Source organism: Gobio gobio, assembly GCF_949357685.1.
Source record: "Gobio gobio genome assembly, chromosome: 14".
In the NCBI taxonomy this organism is placed as follows: domain Eukaryota; kingdom Metazoa; phylum Chordata; class Actinopteri; order Cypriniformes; family Gobionidae; genus Gobio; species Gobio gobio.
In genome coordinates, this window is record NC_137107.1 from 20,806,451 (window position 1) to 20,825,700 (window position 19,250).

Consider the following 19,250-nt stretch of genomic DNA (forward strand, 5'->3'; position numbering starts at 1 on the left):
TCCCCAGTCAATCCTGGGGTTGTGTTTCAGCAACCAGGGATGACCGAGGACAATGGGAATGAGAGGGGAGTCCGTGATGAAAAACTTGATAGTCTCAGTGTGATTGCCCGATATAACCAGTGAAATATTGTCAGTGGTGTGGGTGATGGTAGGAAGAGTCTGTCCATTAAGGGCGTGCACAGCGATGGGGTTACAGAGGGGAGTGAGAGGAATCTGAAGCTGGGAGGCTAGCTTGCGATCCAAAAAACTACCCTCGGCTCCGGAGTCCACTAACGCCTGGCAGTGGTGGGATCCGTTTGCCCACTGCAATCTTCCCGGAAGGAGAGTCGCGGACGAGGATTTCCCCAACGCAGCTCCACCCGACAGTAACCCTCGTTCTACTGTCGGGCTCGATCTTTTAACGGACACTGGTTGAGGAAATGCCCCGCCGCGCCGCAATAAAGACAAAGTCCTCCAGTCCTCCGACGTTCTCTCTCCTCCCGGGAAAGCCGAGCTCTCCCCACCTGCATGGGCTCGTGATCGTAGGGTGGACTGACCGTGTCTCCGTCCAGAAACTCACGACACTCAGGGGTTCTCCTCGTACGAAAACGTTGATCGCGGTACTCCAGACGCAAATCCACCCGCAAAGCCAGTTCTATGAGTCCATTGAGACTAGTAGGTAACTCCAGTGTAAATATCTTCTGTTGGACACGGTCAGCCAGCCCATGCAGGAATCGATCCCACTGCGCCTCCTCGTTCCACTTGCACTCTGCGGTCAAAGTCCGGAACTCGATGATGTAATCAGAGATGGGTCGATTGCCTTCTTGTATCTCAGCGAGCCTCTGAGCCGCCTCGCGGCCCACAACAGCGCGGTCAAAAACCCGTCTCATCTCCTCCGAGAGTGCAAGGAACGAGGAACAGCAAGGATGTTTATTTTCCCAAACCGCCGTTCCCCACAGCGCCGCGCGTCCCGCCAGCAAATTCAACACCAGTGCCACTCTAGAAGTCTCTGTAGAAAACGTCACAGGCTGTAATGAGAAGAACAGTGAGCATCTGGTTAGAAAAGGTCTACACAAGTCGGGCTCGCCCGAATAACGCTCCGGTGTGGGGATACGCGGCTCATGCTGGCCACTGATGTTAACCGGGTTGGGGGGAACGTACGGCGGGGTGGGCGCAGTGGGCGATCTCAGTTGTTGAATCTGGGTCGAGAGCTCGGACACCTGCGCCACGAGTGCCTGCACTGCTTGAGCAGTGGCGGTTACCTGTTCATCCTGGCGATCCATTCTCTGATTACTTGTTGTGAGGTACTCTTGCAGTTCTGCGACTCTCGCTGGATCAATTTCACGGTCAGATCGTTCTGTCACGTACTGAAAAAGAGACTGAAAGATCCAATAGCGATAAACTCATTTAATGTCACTTCAACTGCACAACGTTCTTATAGAGTCCGGAGACCATAGAGAAACAACAGAGAGCAATGCAGGAAAAGAGAGAGCGAACAGGAAGTCCAGATGCCCAGGAGAACAGGTGATCAGAATCCTCCAGGCAGGGTCGTGGCACAGGGAAGCAGCGGGCAAAACGAGCGCAGGAATCCAGGATCCGGAACAGAGATAAATCTCCCGGGAGACAAAGGAGCGGGCACCAGGAACCGCAGGACAGTCTGTAACGATCTGACAAAGAGGTATGTGAGTGACACGTATAAATAGGCAGAGATAATGAGTGCGGCAGGTGATAGTGATCAGAGCAGCAATCAATAACCACGCCTCCAACACAACCACACAAACACAGAGAGGACGAGACGATGGATTGATGAACCGTGACACAGCTTGCAGCTCTGTAGGCCCAGACACATCATGGTCAGTTGTGTCTGAAAGAGGGGAGTGTTGGTAAAAAGAATCTGTATAATTAATTTGTTATATGTTTAAAATACAATGTTTCTAGAGCTAATCTACTTTCTTGAAAAAAATGTATTCACCTGGAGGTAGTATCCATCCTTTCCTTTGGGAAGAATCAGGTACTGTCCATCACCTAATATTTTGATGTCACCATTTGGCCTTTCCAGAAATTCTGCCAGTGACATGGAACTCTTGAAGGGGCACTTTATCCCAAGTAGTTGTGTTGAATCAAGGATCCCATCTGGGCTGGCTCCCAACCAAGTGTAGCAGTACGGTTTATTTCTGCCGGGTTATTTAATATGCTGGGGGAGTGCCCCTTTAATTGCGTTCCTTCTGTATATAAGGGTGTCGCTATGGGTGTGCGTTCTCTCTGCGTCATTTGAGCGAGACACCGTTCTTTCCGGCGGGACGCATGACTGTTTGTACAGTAAGAGCTGCTGGCAGTGACTAGTATGGTTTGCTCGTGGGTTTGTCTGACAGGGATTACAGGGGTTTTCTTGTTAAAGGTTGGACAGGGGAACTTTGTGGGATGCTGTCGAGCGGATGCCGTCAATTTGATGCGTGTTTAATACATCACAGCTCTGGTGCCGTGTGAATCGCACTACAGGTGCGGGCCAACGTGCAGGGGACGTTACAGTGGGCTCTGGGTTCATCTAAAGCGGATGTTCCTTTTGCTGTCTGCATTGTTTTGCTTCCGTTTCGCCATCATTGGACTTGTCACTGTGACTATCCTGTTTTCAGTGTTTAGGGACGGGACTACGAGTTTGTCTGTTCCATTGAACCGCCAGACGAGCATCATTAACTCATTTACTCAGTTTCAGATCGAGTGTTGTTGACACGCTGCGTCTGATTTCCTCGTCCATCGTTCATGGTGTTGAACGTGCTACATCAGCTGGGCCGATGATTGTGGGCCGTTGGTGTGGTATTTTTATCATCGATTGTGTATTGTGAGTAAACAATCGGAATCAAAAGCCTCCAGTGGTATTTAAATATGAGATAAAGCCACCTAACTGTCACCATTATTTTCTGCAGCTTGTTTCTGTAAACATATGATTTTTTTGTGATTTATTGGTGTTGTCGTGTTAAATAAAATGATATCTTTTTATTACAGAGAACAATAAAGTTTTTTTATTGTTTTATACTCAACCCATGTCTGATACCTGACTCTGATATAACGAACCTCTGAGCCTTGCTCATGGTTAAAGGGCATTTCCCCGGAAATAGGCCCCGGGGTGGCGTAGTCGGTAACTTTTCTTTAAATCTTTAGTGTACCTCTAGTCCAAGCTGCCACACAAGGATGGTCAGGGTGCACGGCCAGGCCTCTCTTCTCCACAGTAAGCCCTCTGCTCTCCATGAGTCTGATGACGTTGCTCTCATTTTCTTTGCCATGCTGTGTTGCTGTTTTGCCGGTAAAGGTTAGGTACAGATGCTTATTTAGACATTTTTGGGGATCTGTGGTGCTTCATTTTGGGACTCGTTTTGCTGTGCATGCTGTTAGACGCAGCTTTCTAGCATCATACCATAACTGTGAAGCACTTTGCATCCTGGTTCCTTCCATCAGTGCAGCCGCTTGTGCAGGGGACACTTTGATGTAGGCCTCATAAAACTTTGTGCACTTTAGACAGGTTAGTGTTGTGCTATACACTATGTCATTAGGTATATGTATATTAGCTATACAGAGTGTATTACTGTGGGCTGGATCATGTTTGCTGGGGCCTGCTTTGGTGCTGTCTACATCTGCTCTGTAACTTAACTGAAGAAGACCATTTGTCTGGAGCTGAAACAGTGGGGCCATCACTGATGAATTGCTGTGGGTTATGAACTCTCTGTGGTTCTTAAAAAGTTGGGGGGGAGGTTGTTAATTCTTGCATAGAACTTCCTGATGGGCCTGGATATATGTGGTATGGTCTGTGATGGTTAAAATTAATTTCCTTCACCTTCCTCATCCCTACATTCTTCTTCACACCAGAATTCCACTTCCTTTGCACATCAGTGCATGCCACACCTGTCTTACCCTGCCTGACTGCATTCTCAACCTAAATTTCATTAAATTGAATTCTATCATTCAACAATCTTAGACTAAATATTTTAACCCTTGTGCAACCTTATGTACATTTTTGTCTTTTTCAGTTTATATATATATATTTGCTTGTGTTAATTCAAACTGCATACATTTTGCCACAGGTGTGTATTTTTATTGGAATTTTACCATTTCACCCCAAATCCCTTTTTTAAACAAATCTATTTTGCACTAGGTACAGTTGTGGCCTAATGCAGTCGTGGCCTAATGGTTAGAGAGTCGGACTTGTAACCGGAAGGTTGCGGGTTCGAGTCTCAGAGTCTTCCAGGCAGGAATTGTTGGTGGGGGGAGTGAATAACCAGTGCCCTCCTCCACCCTTCATACCACGACTGAGCTGAGACCCTTGAGCAAGGCACCGAACCCCCAACTGCTCCCCGGGCGCCGCAGCAATATGGCTGCCCACTGCTCCGGGTGTGTGTTCATGGTGTGTGTGTGTGTTCACTACTGTGTGTGTGCACTTGGATGGGTTAAATGCAGAGCACAAATTCCAAGTATGGGTCACCATACTTGGCCACACGTCACTTCACTTCATTTCACTTCAAATAGTTCCTCTCAGGACCTTTTGAACAAAAATGTCCCCATTGGAATCCATAAAAACTGTAATATTTAATCCCAGGGCCATTAAACTATAAAATTACGCAATCTTTAATAGGCTTTCATTCTGTTGGCAAGGCATTTTTACTATTTTTAACTAGATGGTGCCACAAGAGTTAAGTGAAGGTTATTGTGAAGCAACATATGCAGAACATGAATGACACACACTAAACATTTCAATTTAGTACATTTATTAGTTAATTAATAATATCACAATACAATAAACAATACAATTTTCGTACCCTTAATTGTCCTTACTTTACTGACCTTCCACAAAAGTGCTGCTGAATGAGGACAAGAGCGTCCTGGCCCAGCAATACATGAACAACCCGCTGTCTGTACTACACTTGTCCCTGATGCTAGCACCCCAAGCCTTATGATGGGATATGTGTAGGCTCTGGCTCGGCTCAATGTCCGCTTTTAGATATACAAGGTCGTTTCCGACATTCTTAAATAACACCCGACCGACTTTATCACTGTGCAGATACTGATAGGCCTCTGAGCTTTTCAAATTGCTCATCGCCTTACCATCACAGGCTACTGAATCTAGAAAATATCTAAAAATGCTACCGTACGTTATACGAGGCCACTTCTTCACGTCATCCTCCCAACCAACTACCGCGGAGGGCAAAGGTACTTTTGTTTCACCCTTTTGAAGTTTGTTGAGGTTTTGTTCCCACATCGTTAGAAAGTTTGGATATCTTGAATGACTGTCAACTGTTGAATGTCAATGTCATGAGTGTCACGTCACGCTTGTTTACTTTGAACCGGAAGACACTCCTACTTTTGACGCAAGGCTTCATGGGGCGTAGGAAACTTGTGGATAGAAATGGAATTATATCCACTTTATGTGGGAGTGTTCTAATCTGTGTTTCATTGCAGTTTCCCTGGTAGCTCACCTGCAATCAACCAGTTAATTGGTGTCACCTGAAGGGAGCTTTTTTCAATCTAGGACACGGGCTGCGTTCGAAACCGCATACTTCCCTACTTATATAGTATGTAAAAAGCAGTAGGCGAGCAAATAGTATGTCCGAATCCATAGTATTCATAAAAGAGTAGGCGAGAACTACCAGGGTTTTGGACTATTTCTCGCGAGATTCGGACATGCGTATACTACTGTTGCGCTCGAATATGCCTACTTACCTTCTATATAGTAGGCGAAAACAGTATGTGAAAGGAATAGTATGTTCGAAACCTCAGTAATCATAAAAGAGTAGACAAGAAGTTCCCGGATGGCCTACTGATTCTGCCCAGATTGTGAAGCACTCATCGTCGGATACTTTTCTATCCCTGCCCATGAGGCCACAGGAAAGGATACGTCAGGTGGAGAAAAGAGAAAAGCAATGCGGGTGTTTTCAAATGTGAGTATTACAAACCAAAATCACAGTTCCTTGTGTTAAAATGGCATTTGTTGAGCTACTGTAGAGTAAACAGTTGAATTGTTGAAGGTGCAAAGACGACAGACAGTATAGTATAGTTGTGATTGTGCTGTAAAAACACGTTTTATTATGAATGAGAGTAACACACACACACACATCTCCAAAGTGGATTTACATAAACCATCTTAAAGATGCTTACTAAATGTTTATTTAACATCTGAAAGGAATATTGTCGATAAGTATTGCAGATGAGCACATCACAGCATGAAATAGACATCTGATCAGAATGATGTGTGTGTGCTATAATGTAGAGTTTACTGTTCAACACTTTACATGTTGCTTACTTTACATAAATGTCAGTAATGTAAATAAATCTACATAAAGTAACTAAACATAAGTTTATTTTTCCATTAGTATTGTTGCTAAATTGAGGAACATTAACACATCAGCAACGACCACAACATTTATATGTAGTAGGCTATTGAGCACATACACTTTTATGCTTTTATCAAGGTGTTGTTTAAGATACAGGTAACATGAAAGTTGTCTGATGTTACAGGGGCAGAAGAGCACGTGTGTGTTTATCTGGTGGAGAGAGGCTGTTGAAGGAAGGCTGTCATCAAAGGCTTTGAGTGAGTATACTACAGAAATTAATAAAACTCTATTTAAAAATCTATTTAAATCTTAAACTGTATTTTATTTTAATTTCAAACAGTTATTTCAGCACTTTTCTGATTCTTGATGTATGTGCATTAGCTGCTGAGCTTCTGTGGGGGAGCAGGGCCTGCAAGGCAAGGTGACGGTGGCATGTGTGTGGGGGAAAAAGAGTAAAGAGCGTTGCTCAAGGACACACTGGTGGTGACGGCTGCGACGATCGAACCAGAAACCTTCTGCTTATCAGTTCAGTGCTTTAGCCCACTACACCACAAAAGTCATAAAGCTACAATAAAAATTACATGTAATTGGCATGTAAAAATATTAAATTAAATATGGCAAGAAATGGGATGCAGACAACATGAATTGTAAAAGTTTGAATCTGTTTAAATATTTTACAGGTAGTCATGCTGATGGAGAGCAGGCACACAGATGTTTGGAGCAGACACAGCGGCAGTTAGATTGTCCCACACATGTTCTCACTCTTGCTTCAAGGTTGTGGGGTTCAGAGGGGACATAATGGATGGCAAGTACAGGCGAAGGTGTCCACGGTGGTCAACTGCTTCATTAAAATAAAGCTGCATAATTTGCACAGCTCTGTGGAGATGGCAGCAGATGTGGGGTTCACCGTCTGTAAATGTGTGATAGTTTGAACAATAAGTTTGAATAAAGCTTTGTTTCATGTGTTGGTGACTTATTCATTTGTAATGTTTACTTTTATTCACTCTTTTACTCATTTATTCATGTTTCCTATTGTTGTCAGTAAATAAAATATTTTATTAACTCATGCATTTATTCATTGCTTGACTGAAAAGAGGCCCATCTGTGCAGACACTGAGGGAAACTGTACTCGGTAGGGTTGTGGCAGTACTGATGCTATGAGCTTGTCACAATCCACGCCTACTCTGAACTCCATTTCTCAGAATCCTCCCTGCCTCACACCTGATTGCACTCCCTCATCATCTCCAGCTCTCCCTGGATTCCCTGCACCTGGTCGTCTTCTTTATCACACCCTTTATATTGACTCATTCCTCTGCACTTAGCTGTGTCCCAAAGTGAAGGGTGTGCACTTGGAAGGCCGTGCACTTGGAAGGCCAGGCCAGGCCAGGCCAGGCCACGCCTACAAAGTGCACTAAGGGCACGAAGGGCGAACCGAGGGACAGGGTTGCCAGGTATGCACAACAAAACCCCTCCAATTGCGATTCAAAAGTAGCGGAATCACGGCCAAAATATGCCAAAACGTGGGGGCGCCCGGTAGAAATATTGCTACAAATATTGGGCTACAAACAACCCACAGCAACAGTAAATGCAACTCAATTCCAGACTTGGCAACACTGCGAGCGCCCCCTTTGAGGTTGATATGCGCCCTCGATGCGCACTTCTGCCGAGCCCGCACTGGTGCGAGCTACGCAGCGGACTTCTTCCCAGCAGTCAAAGTGGCATTACGTCGTGAAAGTGCGGACTCAGAGGAAGACCGTGAGGGCTTAGGGTTCCATTTGGGACAGGGCCGTTGAATGGGCTAGCAGGTGTGTGACAACTGACAGCGGACGTTCGCGAGGAGATTTTGAAAAGAGAAATGGAGCAGAAAAGTATATATATATATTTTTTTTCTTTTTATGAGTTTTATTGGATTTTGACATGCTTCAAAGCCTGCGACGATGGGAGACCGGCCCATAAGCACGTAAATCGGTAGCGGTTAAATATTTACTAATCCTTAAGTTGCAACTATTGATTATGTTAAATGTAACTGTTACAATATAATTTAAACATTTTTGTTTACATGCGGGAAATTTAATCCCGCGCCGCAAGAAATCTGATCGAGTGCCGCGGGAATGCGGACCAGTCAAATCCTGTAGTCACCAGTGTGCTATGAATTCTGGGATAGGGTAGGCTGCAAAGTTGTGGGAAGGTTCCATCTGCTGTACCCTTCCTTTGCCTGAGAAGCGGAGGGCGCATTTTGAAGTCGCTTTCGACTTGCGGCAGCCTTCGTCGCGCCACTGTGATGCAATCGCACTTCAAATGTGGCCTTCAGAGGTGCAGCCATTTACATTGGGACACCCTTCGTAGTGCTGCTGTGACGCAATCACACTTCAAATGCGGCCTTCAGATGGTGCAGCCTTCACTTTGGGACACCCTTCGTAGTGCCGCTATGACGCAATCGCACTTCAAATGTGGCCTTCGAAGTGCGCGCCCTTCACTTTGGGACACAGCTTTTGTCTGTTCTTGATTATGTTACTCTGTTGTTTGGTTGTGTCATGTGTGCTGTAGCTGACTATTATTTGAAGTCTGCTTCCTGGTTTCCTGCTGCTTGAGCATATGTAACAGAAGAACAGACTAAAACAGAAAGGACTTCGCCAAAGATGGGCCTCTTCCTCATCCCCAGCTCTCCCCTGCTCCCTGGGAAGGAGGCATCAGCAGTGGACCGTCTGTGGAGGCTGTGGCAGGACGGTCGCCTGCTGGAGAGGTACGTGGAGGAATTTGAACTTGCTTATCTGGTGAACTGGCCAGATACACTGCTTAACGCGGTTTTCCTGATGGGCCTGGACGAGGACACTATTAGTTTCATGGAACCTGCCTGTTCCTTTTCCGTAGTCAAGACCATCAATCTGATTTTGTGTCTAAATTGCTCCAGCCTTTCACGAGGTCGCTCCAGCCTTCCATGAGTCTGCTCCAGCCCACAAGGCCTCTCCAACCCATGAGGCCACTCCATTCCTCGAGCCCTCCACTCCAGGACGCGCCTACTGGGAGGTTGAGGTAATGTCACAATCCACGCCTGCCCTGAACTCCATTTTCCAGAATCCTCCCTGCATCACACCTGATTGCACTCCCTCATCATCCCCCTGGATTCCCTGCACCTGGTCGTCTTTGTTATCACACCCTTTTTATTGACTCACTCCTGCACTTTGTCTGTTCTTGATGTTACTCTGTTTGGTTGTGTACTGTGTGCTGTATCCGACTATTTGAATTAAAACCCATCTATTATTTGAAGTCTGTTTCCTGCTGCTTGAGCATTTGCAACAGCGCTGTTACTGCACCTGTCACTCATATCTTTTATTTTATAATTACATGGTTGTATCTTTAACAATGAACAATCATAATGATAAAACAAAACAAATATCATGGGTTTGCATGCATTATATACACAGAAAAAAACACAAACACGGTTAGATATCTTTGAATAATACAATAAAAAATTATTTCTTCATAAGCCTAGGGATGAAACAGGAGTCAAATTTAACAAGGAAAAGAGGAAAATATAAGGGAGATTTAAGCCACTTTTGCTTGTGGATGAAATTGTTTTCATATAAAATGAAATTAACAACATAAGAGATCACAATTGTGGGTTTTTGCATGGCTAAAACTGTGGGTCCGCTTAGTAAGGTTAAAACGTGTTGCTTCTACTACAAACCCAAAATAAATGGGCCGGCGGTTTCTTCAAGACCACAAAATTAGCACGTTTAATCAAAATTAAGATATTTATAGATAGATTCATTAAACTTGTCACTCATATTTCGAGTTGTTGCTTGAGAGAACGTCAACATGGCAAAAAGTGTGGATCGCATTCATACTTAACGAGATCAGGTAATATAGTACCTACTCTTTTAGCGCTCGTTAGGTAAGTACTTATTGTAAATGAGTACCTACTCCATGAGTATGCGGTTTCAAACGCAGCCATGCTCTTGCTCTCGTCTGGCAGTCAGCACTGCAGTAGCAGTGGCACTGTTCGTCTCTGCAGTCCCTTTTTCTTTTTATATTTAATAAATTCACTTTTGATTGGCAGTTTTCTGTCTTTGTGTCCTTTGTTGCATCCTTAGAGCCAGGTTGTAGCTACTAATTGACAATCTGTTTAACCCTTGTATGGTGTTCGGGTCTGTTGGACCCGTTTTCACTTTTTATCAAAAGAAAAATGATACGATTAATTATTTTTTCAAACTGAGACTCATTGGCCTTGGCTCATTTTCTGTGAGGAATATATATCAGAACACATTTTCATTGACCACACACTGTACACCCCCCAAACACATTTATATTACACACAGGATGTTCGGGTCCACTGGACCCGGGGCTAATAAAAGTGTGGAAATTGTAGGTCCTGTGTACCTTTACTCTGTCCTCCTCCTGTCAGGGCTGTGTGTATGTTCATGTATATGCTTTATGAGGACACAAATGTGTATAATGACATGGTATTACAACGTAAACATGGTTTATGATGACATCTGTGTCCTCATACTAAAACATACTAAATTATCTTTTTTGAAATTCCAAAAATGCCAAAAGTTTTCTGTGATTGGTTTAGGGGTAGGTTTAGTGTAGGGTGATAGATTATACAGTTTGTACATTAGAAAAACCATTATGCCTATGGAGAGTAACCATACACCACATATCCGAGTGAGTTTGTGAGTGTGTGTGTGTGTGTGTGTGTGTGTGTGTGTGTGTGTGTGTGTACGTGTGAGAGAGAGATTGTGTGTAAGTGTGAGAGAGTGCAAGAGTGGGTTTTGTTTCTAACCCTGCCATTCCCACACGAGGTTGCAATTCTTAAATGTGATCTAACAAAGGTAAAGAGAAAATATTAACCATATATGCTGTTTATATTGCTTGTAATTGGGATGAAGTAAACATCTGTTGAGAATTTTAACATAAAAAATGTTATTGTGTTGAATTAAAAACCCAAAAATGCAGCGGGTCCACCAGGCCCACGAATACTGGCTGAATAACAAAAATATGAACACCACACAAGGGTTAATGAAGGAACATGCATTCTCCCCAGTCCATTTTGTGTATTATTTCTGTTTTGTCTTTTTATATTGTATAATGTTATGCATGCTTGATGATGATAGAACTACTAGTTAATGTTAGCCCATCTAGCTGGCGTCTCCTATCAAAATATTCCTCATTTAATGACTCACACTTTGGTGGGCATCACTTTCTTATAGAATGCAGTGTGTTCGTTTTATTTATCAGAATACAAATTAACACAAATTTTAAACGCGACCATTAATTTAACCCTCCTATCGTTTCTTAGGCAAGGTTATTAAATTTGATCTCAATGCACCAGTTCAGCTCAGAATCTGGAGGAATTACTTGCGTTTGTGTCTCGTGTCGTCTCTGAATGGGGATTCCCTTTTCGGTCCTGGCTGGAGAGGGGTTTTCCCGGTTCTTTGATTCGATGAAGGTCTCCTCGTGTCTTTTGATTGACGTCTTGGGAAGCCAATCACGTGGAGTGCTGGCGGCTGGATGGAAGTCTCGTGGGCGCTTGAAATGGAGGCACGCTCGCTGCAGGTTCGTCGCGAACTTTGCCGTGAAACTTAACTTAGAAACCGAGACTCAACAGAAAGAAAATAAACTTAAGTAAAAGAAAGGAAAATGATACAGTATTCAGATGGCTGAAATTAAATATTTAACCCATTTTCTCTGATCTTGGTCTGCTACGATCATCTTTGTCCGACCGTCTATTCGTCATGTTTCCATCATCTTGACTCTCTTGAAGGGAGACTCAGTGAAACAAAGTGTCTGTTGAAAGGTTATCTTTATCCTTTTCCGAATAGGAGGAGATTGCAATTTGGTGCTTCTCCATTCCAGTGTTGCGATTGGCTGCTGGTATCAGAGGGGGCACACAGTGTGGCCCACCCTTCTTTCCCCTGTGGAACTCATTTGCATCCTGTGCACAGTTAGAAGTCTTTAAAGTTTACCAATGCATTTCTCACTTTCCAAACCACCAGCAGAATACCTTTGGCAATATTCTAAACACACAGACACCAAACATGATAGAAAAAGATTGAAACATCATGCATTCATTCATTTGTTCATTAACAGCTGAATCTGTGTTGCATTACAAATAGCTGTCACTGAGAATATGTATTTCTCTGAATAAGTATGAAATGAATGTGTGTAGTTTACATCAGTCTTAAGGTTTCCAAACATAGTTATGAACGGATTTGGATGGATCAATGTGGTTTTTCTTTGTTTTACCCACTAGTGCCGAGGTCCTGAGGAATTTTTATGGCAGTCACAGACTATGGCAGTCTTTGGATGGGTGCGGGGCAGAAACTGCATGTGGAACAATGAGAAGCCCTGTCCTTCCTGGGCTTGGTACCACAGGTGGTCTTTTTTGCCTCTTAAGAGGTGTCTGGCTGTTCTCTTAGCATCTTTATCTGATGGCGTTGGATGGTTTGTTGGTTTTAGTCCACTAAGATCCAATCCAAAGCAAACCTTTGTCCACTGTTATGGGCAGAGAGATGGAGTTCCCTTTCGTTCAGTCACTCCGACGTACGTCAGTGACTGACGAATGGGGGTTTCGCCTAGAAGCCAATTACCTTCGAGGTGTTTAACAGCGCCCAATGGCGTGCCAATGCCATGGGCAATGCGGAATTTGCATACGTAACTCCGCCCCACCGCGTGGGTATATAAGGAAGTACGCTGGCAACATCGCATTATGTTTCTGCTTTGGAGCCAAGAGTACCTATTCACTCCTTCAAGCCTTCAACTGAGTCTTTGTCAGCCTTCGAGACGAGCAGCTTTCCAGAGGCGTTGGATCTACGGCGCGTTCCAGTGATCGCATACTGCCTGCCTGCTGATCTGCGCAGTGGTCCGTCTGACAGCTGGTGTGTGGTCCCTGGGCGCTTCGGCGTCTCTGCGAAGCTTCCTCTCTAAAAGAGCTTACACGTGGCACGTCCTTTTCAGGATGTCTCGCCCGTGTACTTCTGGGTGTGGCCGGTCGTTGACTTCCTTTGATGGGCACGATCTCTGCTTGGTATGCTTGGGCGTTCAGCATGCTCAAGCAGCGTTCGTGGATGAGTCATGTTCCCACTGCGGGAACATGACCATCGCGGTTCTGCGGTCTAGACTCAAAGACCTTCGTACTGAAGTGAGAGTCCCCTCTACCACACCCCGATCTACCGCGCCCCCCGTGGCCGGTACTTCGGCTGGTGGTCAGGGTGACCTGAGGGTTACGGTGTGGAACAAAGCCCCGACGCTCATGCCTCGGGCCACACCCCCCTCTAGCGTTCCGCAACCCGTGAGTGTCCAGGCTGAAATCACGGGGCCAGCTCCGGCTCCCCCGTGCATTTCGTTTGGCGCTCCAGAGGATGATGCGATGTCGGTCACCGCATCACAAGGTGGGCTCGAGTCCTCTGAGGATGACGACTCGGCTGTGCTGCCGCCTTCGGGCGCGCCAGCATTGCCCGAGTCAGACCCAGAGCTGACAGCCATGTTGTCTCGGGCAGCCGCGAGTTTAGGGATAGAGTGGAACCCTCCGCCCTGTCCCGAACGCTCGCGGCTCGATGATTGGTATCTGGGGGCCCGCGCTGACTCACATCAGTCCCCGTCCTCAATACCTTTCTTTCCCGAGCTACATGAGGAGATTGCCCGGTCCTGGAAGTCCCCGTTGTCTTCCCGTGATCGGTCTGCAGTCTCCTCCGCCTTCTCCATCCTTGATGGGGCCGCGGCCAAAGGGTACACTGGGGTCCCCCAGGTTGAACGTTCTGTTGCGATGCAACTGTGTCCTCAGAGCGCTTCGACCTGGCGAGGTGATCCTAAGCACCCCTCCAAAGCCTGTCGATTCACATCAACCGTGGTGGCGAAATCGCACAGAGCTGCGGGGCAGGCTGCCGCCTCTTTGCATGCCATGGCGATCCTACAGGTCTACCAGGCCAGGATCCTCAGGGACATGCACGAGGGTGGAGTTGATCCGGGGCTCTTAAATGAGCTGCGTGCCGCCACCGACCTCGCTCTCCGGGCGACGAAGGTGACCGCACGCTCCCTGGGTCAAGTGATGTCCACAAATGTGGTCCACGAGAGACACCTGTGGCTAAACCTGGCCGATATGCGGGACACCGAGCGGACACGTTTCCTCGATGCCCCCATATCCCAGGCTGGCCTCTTCGGCGGAGCGGTTAAAAACTTCGCCCAACAGTTTTCAACCGCCCAGAAGCAGACTGAGGCTCTCAAACATGTACTGCCCCGGCGGCCAGCTGCTGCTTCCACCCAGCCGCCGGCACAGTCGCCTCAGCCTGCTCGCCGCCGAGGACGCCCTCCTAAGGCTCCCGCCCCTCCCACCCGGTCCCAGCAGCAGCCTTCACCCGGGCCGGGTCGCGGAGGAAGCCGTAGGAAGGCGTCCAAGTCCCCTCAGTCCGCCCCGCGCCCCACTAAACGCCAGGCCAAGCGGCGCTCCTGAGACGGACGGCTCAGGGATGGGAAATTCTTTCGAGGAGATGGTAGCAGGACCACTCCTTCCCACGGTGGAGGGCCGGGGGAGAATCCTTTGTTCAGCTGCTGGCCCCCGGGTCAGCAGCACCCTAATCTGGTCAAAGAAAGAATTAACACTCCCATCCCTGAGCCCCCAGAGTCCGGTGATGCCAGTGCGCGCCACCCACGGGTCCCGCCACTCGCATCCCACTCTGTCGCCAGCCCGCTGGCAGAGCAGACCCCAGTGGAACGCGCGTCCTTCCCTGGTCTCCTCTGTCAGGACGCAGCCGTTAACCGCTCCCCCACACCGGGACGCCCAACAGCCTCCCTTGTCCGGGTCGGTAACGCTGCATCGCTGCCCCACATCGGGTACGTCTGTAGTCCGAATGACCCCGCTCGTACAGTTCCTGGGAGCCTGGCTTCAGATTCCAGGGCTGTCCGGCTGGGTCGAGAAGACAGTCAGGCGTGGCTACGCGATTCAGTTCGCGCAGGTTCCTCCCTGTTTCCGGGGAGTCCGCTTTACTATGGTCGGGGCCAATGCCCCTGTCATGAGAGCCTGTACTATTCCCTGTCCGAGGGCACGCTCGGCACGGATGCACTGGCGCACAGCTGGCCCCAGGGCCTACGCTTATATGCGTTTCCCCCAGTGAGCCTTCTCGCACGAGTACTGTGCAAGATCAGGGAGGACAAGGAGCAGGTCATGTTGGTCGCCCCGTATTGACACGGCCAGACCTGGTTCTCAGAACTGCTACTCCTTGCGACAGCCCCTCCCTGGCCTATTCCTCTGAGACCGGACCTCCTCCTTCAGAGACGGGGCACCCTCTGGCACCGGCTTCTGGACGGGACGCGGCAGGTTTGAGTGGCCTGCCACCTACGGTGGCCGCCACCATCACTTCCGCTAGGGCAGAGTCTACACGACACCTCTATGCGTTGAAGTGGAACCTCTTCGTCACCTGGTGCTCTTCCCGCCAAGAAGACCCCTGGAAATGCCCGATCGGGTCCGTGCTTGAGTTTCTCCAAGAGGGGCTGGAGCGAAGGCTGTCTCCCTCCACCCTCAAAGTTTATGTGGCCGCTATATCTGCCCACCACGATCTCTTGGAGAACATGAAGGTAAGTCAGCACGACCTGATCATCAGGTTCCTGAGGGGGGCGAGGAGACTGAATCCTCCTCGCTCTCCTCTCGTTCCCTCTTGGGACCTCTCAGTAGTCCTAAGTGCTCTGCAGAGGCCTCCCTTTGAGCCTTTGCGGTCGGTCGATATTAAGTTTCTGTCTATGAAGACGGCTCTGCTGACCGCATTGGCCTCTCTTAAGAGGGTCGGGGACCTACAGGCATTTTCGGTTGACGAAGCGTGCCTAGAATTCGGGCCGGCTAACTCTCACGTGACCTTGAGACCCCGGCCTGGATATGTGCCCAAGGTTCCTACCACTCCCTTCAGAGATCAGGTAGTGAACCTGCAAGCGCTGCCTTTGGAGGAGGCAGACCCAGCCTTGGCATTGCTCTGTCCAGTATGCGCTCTCCGCGCTTACGTAGACATGACGCAGTGTTTCAGGACCTCAGACCAGCTCTTTGTCTGTTATGGTGGAGAGCGGAAGGGAAGTGCTCTCTCAAAGCAGAGGTTGTCTCACTGGATAGTAGACACCATTGTTTTGGCTTACCAGCAGCAAGGTAGACCATGTCCCCTTGGTGTGAGGGCACACTCCACCCGGAGTGTGGCCTCCTCTTGGGCTCTAGCGCATGGCGCCTCGCTAACAGACATCTGCAGAGCTGCAGGCTGGGCGACACCCAACACATTCGCCAGATTCTACAATCTCCGAGTGGAGCCAGTGTCCGACTATGTACTCGCCCCCCCGAGGGGCCGGTAATGGACCAGGCTTAAGTGTCTTCGCTTGCTCGCCACTCCACTCCACGGACTGGATACGTGCGATATATTTCCTCAGGTGAGCTCCCCGAGAGCCCTGAGCTCCTCCAGCACTGTCGACGCCGACATCAGTTCAGTCTGCCCTTTCGAGCCCAGACCCTCATGTCCGGCCAGGTGCCCCGTGTGCATGGTTCCCTCCGGCGACCCCCACACGAGTATTTCCACCGTAAGCCTCCTCAGTGAGCAGGTGTCTTTCCCTTGGCAAGCCCTGCCATCCCTAGGGTTAAAAATCTACCTTCGGCTGGTACCCTAGAGTTCTTCCATATGTAGCCCACAGCGTGTACTCTCATATGTGTACTCTCTAAGTCCTCCCCACGGGTAGGCATCTTTGGCATTCCCTCACTGGGATATGCTTCCCAGTGTACATTGGTAATCCTGTGATAAGTGGGAGTCCTACGGCCTTAAGTGGCGGGATCTCACACTTACGCAGGGCACTGGACGACAGCTGAGTGGCGCGGTTATATTGGAACCCCCATTCGTCAGTCACTGACGTACGTCGGAGTGACTGAACGAAAGGGAACGTCTCGGTTACGTATGTAACCCTCGTTCCCTGAGGAGGGAACGGAGACGTACGTTCCTCAGCCACGTCAGCTGTGCTGCTGGAACGCGGAGTTCAGATCTTGGCTCCGCAGCAGATACATAATGCGATGTTGCCAGCGTACTTCCTTATATACCCACGCGGTGGGGCGGAGTTACGTATGCAAATTCCGCTTTGCCCATGGCATTGGCACGCCATTGGGCGCTGTTAAACACCTCGAAGGTAATTGGCTTCTAGGCGAAACCCCCATTCGTCAGTCACTGACGTACGTCTCCGTTCCCTCCTCAGGGAACGAGGGTTACATACGTAACTGAGACGTTATGTTTGAACGAATCATCTGGAAGATTAATTTGTGTCTGCGCCCACAATTCCTGCAGAGCGCATGCACAATGTTGTGTATAACAGAAAGACAATGAGAGAATTTAGTTCAGAATCATATGAAATGCTGTTACAGAAGGGGAAGTTAAATGCCCTGATTGCTTAGTGTAATGCATTAGATTAAATTAAGTCAGTACCAGTTTGCCTGTATATTTTATATAAAACTTGCATTGTTTGTTGCTTATGCATGTGTCTTGTGACTTCATGTTCTCTTCTCTTTAATGATAAGTAACCTTTTAAAAATGTTAGATACATGTCCAACTAAAACATTCCAAAAAATATGTTCCATGAGTAAAAATGTACAAATAATATTTTTATTTCATCAAGTACAAATTAGGAAGTTCAATGAACATTATATTCAGACCGTTTTATGATAATACTATAGAAACATTCAGCAAATAATATTATAAGGACATTCCGAGAACATTGTTCTAAGAACATTTTATCTCAACATTATGAGAACGTATATTAACTATTAATAATGTTATAAGAAAGTTCCATAAACATTATTTTAAGAAAGATTTGTCCTAACATTTACATATTGTAACTTTTAAAGACTGTTAGTGAAAGTTATGGGAACATTTCTTTTTATCTGGGTGAATACTGGTTTTCAGCTGTGAAAGAGGACCATTTATTCCTTTATTTCCTTGTGTCCTTGCTGCCCTTGCCCTCATTCCAGTGAGCCAAGAGGAGGGTACGGTTATGTAACTTTGTTGCAATGAAGTGCAGCACAAGCTGAATAAGGAATTATAACTTCTTCCATAGAGGAAAAAGGATGCCTTTAAGGGGAAAATTTCAACCTCACAGCTTTGTAAATATTGGACAAGATGTTTGATTAAACTAGTCCAGCAATATGGGTTGCACATTTACTCTAATAATTTGTAACGACTGAGTCAGATCAGACACAATTATTTGTCCAATTTAACAAGTAATCCTTAGAACTCACTCTGAGGGTCTATGGACCCATTCCCCCAAAAGGCCCATAAGAGCCAAGAAGAGGTCTCTGGTTACAGGGCACATAGGAACTGATAATTTTTAAGATAAGATAAGACTTGAAAGAATGTGCAGAGAGCCGAGACTCTCACAGTCTTTCCAAAAAGGACAAATAAACCATTTTAAACTCATATAGCCTATATAACCACTTGAGAAATATATGAACATATATCCATCTCATGATTTGTTTTTATAGGGTTTGGTCTATGTGTTAATTCAATCTCTGTTGGATTTATGTTTCAGAATTGCATACTATGGTTAACGAAAATCATGTGTATGGCATATTTGGTGTTTACGAAGTTGATTTTAAAGATCTGAATGATTGTGTATATGTCGATCCTTGTGCAACATATTAGTATTACAATAGTTCCTTCATTGTCAACCAATCGGCAAATTACCAGCAGGCCCAACTCACAGTTTATACAACTTTCTCAACCTCGATTGAGTCAAAGCAACCATGCAAGTTCACCGTTGTGAACCATCGATCGCAACTGCAAAACCCTCGGGCGGAACCATCAAGACTTTCTCCTGCGATTTCACCTCGGACGGTCTTCTACAGCTCAGGCTAAATGCAAGTAAAGTACAAAACAGAAATCGCTGTGTAGTTAGTAAAACTGTTACAGTTTTATCAAAGATGGTTCTTCACAAGGTTTAGACTCT